The following is an 8,316-nucleotide window of genomic DNA, read 5'->3' on the forward strand; positions in this document are numbered from 1 at the left end:
GATATACATATATAATTTTTTATACTAAGGTTTTGAAATTTTATGTATGTTTACTCTCATTTCAGGGTAGTCAGTCACATTCCAAGTACTCAATAACCATAATGGCTTAGTGACTTCCCTATTGGACAGCATAATGCTCTGAGGGGGAATGGAAGTAGCCCACAGAGATGAGAAATGAAAGTGAGAGGTTAAGATTGAGAAAGAAATAGCACTGTTAGTGTTGAGGTTGTAGTCTCAGTATTTAAGATTGAGGAGCTGTTTTGGACCTCATTCCTAACCAAGCTTAAGACTTTGGAGTCTTGAGTGCCTTTCAGAGTTTTCTAATAAGTGATCTTTTTCTTTTATATGAGGTTGAGTTGGAATCAGAAAAATCTTGACTCATACAGTAAAACGTTGTTATCCCCATATTTTTTTAAGATATGAAAACATAAGCTCACAGATAGGTTAATCAGGTTGATTACCCAGGATTATCCTGTGTATGGTATGGCATGGGTTCCAACCCAAGTTAGTCTTGTTCAGCCCATGTTCCTTCTACCATAGTCTTTTGTCTCAGAAGTTCCTTGTAGGACAGACATTGCTTCTTTGCAGGAGACAATGAAATGTCAATTCCTGGCATCATTACGTAGTCATTGCCTAACAAAGTTCCTTCAGTTTCTATACAGTGAAATTATGAAAATACTTATTTCATAAGAGGAATCTTTTAGTGGGGACCCAGTAGCAGCCCCATCAACATATTTTACTCCCCTGCTCATTCTAAGTGACTTCTGAGTCACTTGACAGCAAGTGGAACCAAGTTCAGTACTTCATGTCTTGTGGTCATGTGAATCTGTTGTCTCGTAGACAAGGTAGAGTTATCCAATGCTGTTTCACTTGAAATATATTATTGCCTTCCCAAGAAACTTTACTAGCACCGATTAATAATTATATCATGAAAGAGCAAGACTTACGAGCCTTGTTAAGAATGCATAAGGTCTGTTTTCCAACCTTAGAGTTAAGCAAGTACTTACCATAGTTTTAGAATGATTCAGTCTTGTCTTTACCATAATTGGTATTGCAAAAACTGATACAAACTCAAGGCTACTGTTTCCCATGTTTCAGAATCATCCTGTTGAATGATTCCAGTGCTCTAATATTGAGCTGATGGTTGATCCATTTTAGATCATAGACCCATATGTTTGAGAGTTATAGTAAATGAGGCCGGTGTTTTATGCTAGGGTACCCAGCCAATCTGTAATTGTAGTAAAACAATTAATGCTTGATGACACACAGCTAAAAATTCAACCTAATTTATTTACTTCATTAGCACACTAACATAAGTTTCCTTATGGGACAATAACATAGCGAATGAAGCCAGTTTAATTTCAGTAGGTCTTGTAACATAAAGCTATACAAAATTAAAACCTACAAGGCAGAAATGCTGCCTTGTTTATAAGTGTGAATCTGAACCCCTACCACCATCACAGCTTTTCACCTGGAAATTCATTCCTGCTTTTTTATGCCATATCTTAAAATTTTTATTATTTTTTATATTTTTATTGAGCTTTTAGAATTTCATACAACAGTTCTGAATCAAATTTAGACCCCCCCTCCTCAATCCATATCTTAAAAAGTTTAAAAACATGTTAGGTTTACACTGAGGGTCTTCTACTCATGACGTCGTGTACCACTCTGGCCTCACCCACAGGCATTCACAGGTGGCAGACACCTATTGGTGCCATTGGACTCGACTCATAGCTTCTGTTCATGACAAGAACTCTCCAAGGTCTTATTCACCTTTATGCTCCCCTCTATTCTCTTAAATCTAAACAGTCTGGACTTTCATTTCTTGGTCAAGGAACTGCAAACTACATCTGTATATCCACACACAGCTGGAAGGATCTGGCCTAGGTGACCAAAGTTCTTCACTTGGCTGGTTATTTCTAAGGATATTTGTTTTTTACTAACTCACTAAGCTTTTTTTAAAAAATAATTTTATGTATTTGTATTTTATTTTGCAATAAAAAAGTAAAACTGGGCATGGTGGCATACACCTTTAATCCCAGCACCCAGAAGGCAGAGGCAGGTGAATCTCTGTGAGTTCAAGGCCAGCCTGGTCTACATAGTGAGTTCTAGGCTAGCTGGGCTTTCAGGGAGACCCTGTCTCAAAAAGACTAAAAAGAAAAAGGAAAAGAAAGGTAAAACAATTAAAAAAAAATAATCAATAGCAACATGGGGCTAGAGAGATGGTTCAGCAATTAAGAGCACTTCCGCTTTTGCAGAGAACCCAAGTTCAGTTCCCAGCATCCATATGGCAGCTAACAACCTTCTGTAACTCCAGTACCAGGGGATCCAACACCCTCTTCTGGCCTTCATGGCCATTCATGGGCACACTTACAAGTAAATCACTCATACACATAAAATAAAAATAAATAAAAAATTTAAAGTAGATTGTCTTTTAACAAAAAGGCAATACAACATTGAATGTGGAAGGTTTTAAGGGTTATATATTATCTCCATTTTCCCTACCTAATTTTGCCTAAGAAACCCAGGTCATGAAAGCAGTATAAGAAAATCTGTTTCAGAGGCATCCATTGAAAGGAATCTACCCATCGATTTAATAACTAATCTGTTATATGAGTTAGGAGTTGTATTTGAGACTAAGGATATATGTACTAATAAAATAACATAGTCTGTGTTCTTCATTATGATTATTTATCATATCAGTAATTCCACAAGTTTAATATTATTATTTCTTGCAAAGATTTATATCTGAAGCCATTAATACTCTTCTTTTTCCATAAATAGTATATTAGTTATTTGTTACTACATACTAAGTTACTCCATGACTTACTGTCTTAAAGCTGTAAGAATTCATTACTACATTTTTTTCTGGATTAACTGGCAGGTTCATGTGGGTCTCTAATGTGGTTTCAGTCAGGCTAATGGCAAGGACTTTAGGCACCACAAGGTTTTTATGGTGAAACAACCCATTTCTAAGGTGGTTCATGAGTGTTGACAGGAAACTCCACCACATGGGACTCTCCATAGGTTGCTTGAGTATCCTTACAACATGGCACCTGAATGTCTCCAGAGCAGGTGGAGAGAGAGAGAGGGAGGGAGGGGAGAAAAGGGGAGGGGAGGGGGAAGAGAAGAGAAGAGGAGTCTTTTAATCAGCCCATGCTTGAGATTGTATACTGTTACCTCTTTCTGTTTGCTTTATTAGCAGTTCAGTCCAACCCACACTTGAGAGAAATGGAATTAGTCTCGACATTATTTAGAAGAAAGTGTCAAAGAATCCATGGACATATTTTAAAGCCATATAAGTATTAAAGTAGGCAGGGAGAATGATAAACACTAGATCTAGAGTCTCATTAGCATTGTCTTATCTCCATAATTACTTTCAGTTTTATATTCTAATCAGACACAACAGCTAGCCTGGATATATCCTTTATACTTTCTTCATTTTGTGTATCCCTCAATCTGGAATACCTACATTGGTCTCTACCTGTTCAAATCAGATGTGGTAGGCCTTACATAACTGTCACTTCCAGAAGAATGGAAGTTTGAGAAAGTGTGTGAGGTAGTTGAGCTTGAATTCTGTTCAAGGAAAAATGAAGATTGTTGAGTGTGAAATGGCAGATGAAAGGGTTTCAGCTTGGTTTACTGATCATTAAAAGATTGTTTAAAGTTTATTTTATTTTATTAATTTTGTGTGTCAATGTTTTCCCTTCATGTATGTAAGTGTACATGTGTACAATGCCTGCAGAGACCAGAAAGGTATTGGATCCCCTGGAACTGGTGCTAAGAATGGCGTTAGCTGTCATGTGGGTTCTGTGAACTGAACCTGGGTCCTCTGTAAGAGCAGTCAATGTTTTTAACCACTAAGCCATCTCTCTAGCCTCTATTTAAAGTTTTAAAATAGAAGCTAGGTACAATCAAAGTGGAGCCTTGAGATTTCAATGGGGAGGCTTCATAAAGAGAAGCATAGTTAAAAGAGACTGCAAGGCCAGAAAGGAGGTGATAGACTATTGACTACACATGGTAGGGAGGGCAGGTGTTCATGAGCTTAAGCTCTTGGTGGCAGAATTGGTTGCATTCACCTTTGCATTTCCATGCATTCTAGCCTAGAACCCTGAATACAGTGCAGTCATCCCTTGACATCCTTGGGGGATTGGTTCCAGGATCCCTATAGATGCAAAATGTCTTACTGCTCAAGTCCCTCATATGAAATGGATTATCAGTTGCATGTAGCCTAAGCACATTCTTCGCTATATAAATCATGTTTTGATTACTTAAAATTCCTATTACTATGTCTATGTTATATAAATCATTGTATTGCATTGCTTAGAGAATAATGGCATGAAAAATCTATGTATTCAGTTCAGATTCAGTTTTGTAGAAGGTATTTCCAGTTCTCAGTTAGTTGGGTTGGTTGAATCATCAGATTCAGAACCCTCAGAAACAGGGGTTGACTGCATATATTTAATAAACATTTAAAAAATGTATGTCTGTGTGTATTTATATATGTAAACATATAAATGACTTAATGATAATATAGATGAATTCTTATATTATTTGAATAGACCCTACTTTTATGCTTTCTTTTTTTAAAGAAAAATTGTGATCTACAATTACAGCAATTAAAGTCTTAAATGTAAAGAAACATAAAAATAATCTAGAACTCATTTTATTTTTGCTTAGTACATATATTTTGCTTAGTAGGATGAGACTAGCCTAATAAAGAATAGAAACAGACTTCTGATTATATAATACCCTGCAATTATTTTTATGGCTTTTTCATTCCAATCTTCTTATGCAATATTTACAGTGTGTATGTGTAGCAAGGGCGCAAAATACAAGTTCTAACAATCTCAACCATAAATCAGAACCAAGTCACGCAATGTAACATTTGTGAACTCCTTTGGCTGATGCAAACAACCTTTCTTAAGAATACATAAAATTCTGAGTTTACAACTCTGTGGTAGATTTGGGATTTTAAGTTCTAAAACCTAATTACCTCTACCCTATAATTAAAGATTTTGCCAAGACAATTTTATATTGGTCTAGTTGTGAATATGGTGAAAAACTCTTACATTTTGAAAAAAAATACTTTAAATATTGTACGAGTATGATGAGAATTTCAGCAGATTATAACTACAAAAGATATGATTCAGCCTGAAAACATAACCTATGGAAAATCATCAACTCTGCAGAATGAGCTCTGCCAGATGACAGATCTTACAAGGAAAACCTGCCAATAAAAGAGAGATGCTAGAAGAAAAAGAATCCTGTTGACTTTCAACATATGGCCCCGACACTGACATATCTTATAGCTTTTAGAGAATACCAACTCAAAATAACTAGGCTGATAAAAAAAATCTTTAAAAATGAGTACATGAATTTATTCTGCTTTAATTTTTTTTTTTTTTTACTTCAGAGAATGCTTTAATGAAGAGTAAGTGTGCCTGTGTCTACTTTTAAAAAGCAACAACAAAACTCCACTTTTAGATGCTGGGGATTGAACCCAGGGCCTTTTGCATGCTAAGCAAACACTCTACCACTGAGCCACACCTCCAGCCAGAGAAGACTGGTGTGGATAATAGCGATGCCTAGCAAACTGAAGGAAAAGACAGTTGTCCATTTGAATTCACAAGCGAGAAAGGTTTCACATCATCTGTTATCTTTTATCGATGGATTCTCTAGTTACACATTCCCTGCGTTGGTTCTTCAACTCCTCTCTAGTCTCCCCAGGCCTCTTGATATTAAGCACATTATTTTACTTTCACACCATAAACACTGAGCACCAACATTGTGCCATGTGGAGAGATCTACAGTGTACAAGCTAGTTCCTGTCTATGGATTTCCAGGTGTCTTTGGAATGTCATGGGTCAAAGGGTTATAGGATATTAAGCATAGAGGTCCAGACTGAGGGATCCAGAGAGGGCTTCTTTCTAGAGAACTTGAAATTCTATTAAGATTGTTTAGCCACCATGAGAATTGTGGTTCTGGTTCAGAGCAGGATAGAAAGGCTGACTACCAGGCATCTGAAAGCAGATAACTGTTGACACCCAGTGAACTAACATTCTAGCTATGCTATGCCCAGTTGTGTGTATTAGTTTCCACATCTGAACCACTGATTTCTGAGGGTGGCTGTGGAGAGTAACTGACTTAGGACATTTAACTGGTTAACTCAGTGATTGTCATAGAGCCTTTAATAGGTGTTTTCCTGTTACTATGATTGTTATAAAATGAATTCTTAAGGTAAGATAATTAATAATTACTATTACAAATTACTGTGTGTTACACAGCAAACCCACACTTAGATGTTCCATGAAATAAATGTAGACCTGCTCTTAGACACAATACCAAATAGTTTCATCATTAAACCTTTGTATAATCAAATTAATTTTTTCATTCTAGTTTCCTTTGCTGCTCTAAGAAAAAAATTTAAATTGCCCAACATTCTGGCATCTATTTTTGCCTGCTCTGGGGTGCAATGGGAGCTCTCCTCTGTGTTAGCTAACCCCACAAGAACATGCCATCTGTGAACACTCCCACTTTATTGTGCCATGCAGGTCTCTCTTTAGAAAGAAGGTACTTTGTTATCTTCTGCTTTCAATGGTCATATACCTTAGCTCCCTTCCATAGACCCCAAGGAAGTATCTGTTTTGTTCAGTAAGAAAAAAAAAGCATCATTCCTAACTGACCTATAGCCAGCTCCAGGAACAGGCCCTTCACTATGAAGTTATGGAAGTGCCCCTTCTTTTTTTTTTTTTTGTGGAGACAGCTGGCCCAGAACTTGCTATGCAGACCAGGCTGGCCTTGAACTCATAGGGATCTACCTGTCTCTGCCTCCTGAGTGCTGGGATTAAAGACATGTACCACCATGCCCACCCTTTATTGGTCTTGTCTTGTTAGCAGCTAGGCCTTAGACTGAAAGATATTTTTCTAACAAGGTTATACATAGAAACCATCAAGACAAAACAATGTTTTATATGTAAAGTTTATTGAACTTTATTCTCAAGTAAAGTTACACTTAAGAGTTTTATGTACTATAGTTTTTTTGTAAATTATCCTTTAAAAAACATTAAGCTGTGAGTAAAAGCTCAAAACATTAAGCTGTGAGTAAAAGCTCAGGCTTATAGAAGTGTAACTGTGCTGAACTGCACCCCTTCCAATTGCTATGTAATCTCAGCAAGTCACTCCAGCCTTGTAAGCCAGAATTTCCTTAATTATAAAAAGAACAATAGTATGTCTCCTAAATGTTACCTTACTAGAGTGGTTTCTTCTTGACTCCACGCACCCATATTAATCACTACCATCTTCCTTTTCCACAAAGTAACCACCTCTCTGACTGTTAGGAGGAAACCTACACTCATACACATAAAATAAAAATAATGAATACAATATTTTTTAAAAAATTAACCAGTCAAATCTGAAGCATGATAGATCAATTGAAACCAGAACAAACAAAATCAAGCATTTATCAATTTAAAACAATAGGTAAGACTTCAGCATAGTTGAGGGATATACACTTGAGTGATGAAACCAATTCCATAAGTTGTGCCTAACCTTAATTGAAATTCAGATTCTACTTTGTCTTTGACCAGCTATAGCTTTATGAAGTTGTCTCTTCAGTCTTTTCTTTTCCTCTCTTGTTTTTTGCATATGTAATGTATATGTTTGCATGTGTGGGTGTTTTTGAGTATATAGGACTTTGGAGTCCATTCAGTGAATATGTTGTAATTTAAGTAATGAGCCCTAGTGCTAGATGTTGAGATGGGCTCCTTTCTAGTCCCTTTCCATTTCCTTTTCTTTCCTGATCTCTATGTATTTACTAGCAGGGTAGAGGAAGGCAGGAAGTGTGAAGTACTCATGGGAGATATAGTCATCAAGCAGAGACAGCCCATTGGCAGGTGCCTGCTCACTCTGCAGAGATGCTCCACTGATTTAGGCAGATTTAGATTTTCAAGCTCTTATTTGAGATGTAAAGTATCATTGAGAATAGTAACTTTATATCTACTTTTAGTGTACATTTAACTTAGAAGTCCAAATGTCTGCCAAAATGTTGGCAAGGAGGAATAGAGGGTTTGAAAAAAGGAAGTTTATGAAAGAGCTTCCCTAGGGTGTGTCTGTTGGAATCAGGTTGTTGTTTTTTTTTTTTTTTCAGTTCAAGGACTCTTGGGAATACATCTACATTGAATTATGACAATATCCCAGCCTGCTGAATCTTAAAACATCTGTAATACAAGTGTGTGTGTGTGTGTGTGTGTGTGTGTGTGTGTGTGTGTGTGTGTATAACTGAAGGCTATGAAACAAAAAAACACAATGGTAGGC

General features: G+C 36.6%; 1 protein-coding gene and 1 non-coding gene across 2 annotated transcripts in view; one reads left to right on the forward strand and one right to left on the reverse strand.

Annotated features, from left to right (window-relative positions):
• The window catches only part of Babam2 (BRISC and BRCA1 A complex member 2), a gene marked incomplete at its 5' end in the record, with an annotated part of 408,743 nt that overhangs the window by 137,445 nt on the left and 262,982 nt on the right, over positions 1-8,316 (forward strand).
• On the reverse strand, positions 5,483-5,554 carry Trnaa-agc. The gene has a single exon. It is a non-coding gene; the product is annotated as a tRNA-Ala (tRNA).

Source organism: Nannospalax galili, unplaced genomic scaffold, assembly GCF_000622305.1.
Source record: "Nannospalax galili isolate Female #2095 unplaced genomic scaffold, S.galili_v1.0 scaffold893, whole genome shotgun sequence".
Taxonomy (NCBI): domain Eukaryota; kingdom Metazoa; phylum Chordata; class Mammalia; order Rodentia; family Spalacidae; genus Nannospalax; species Nannospalax galili.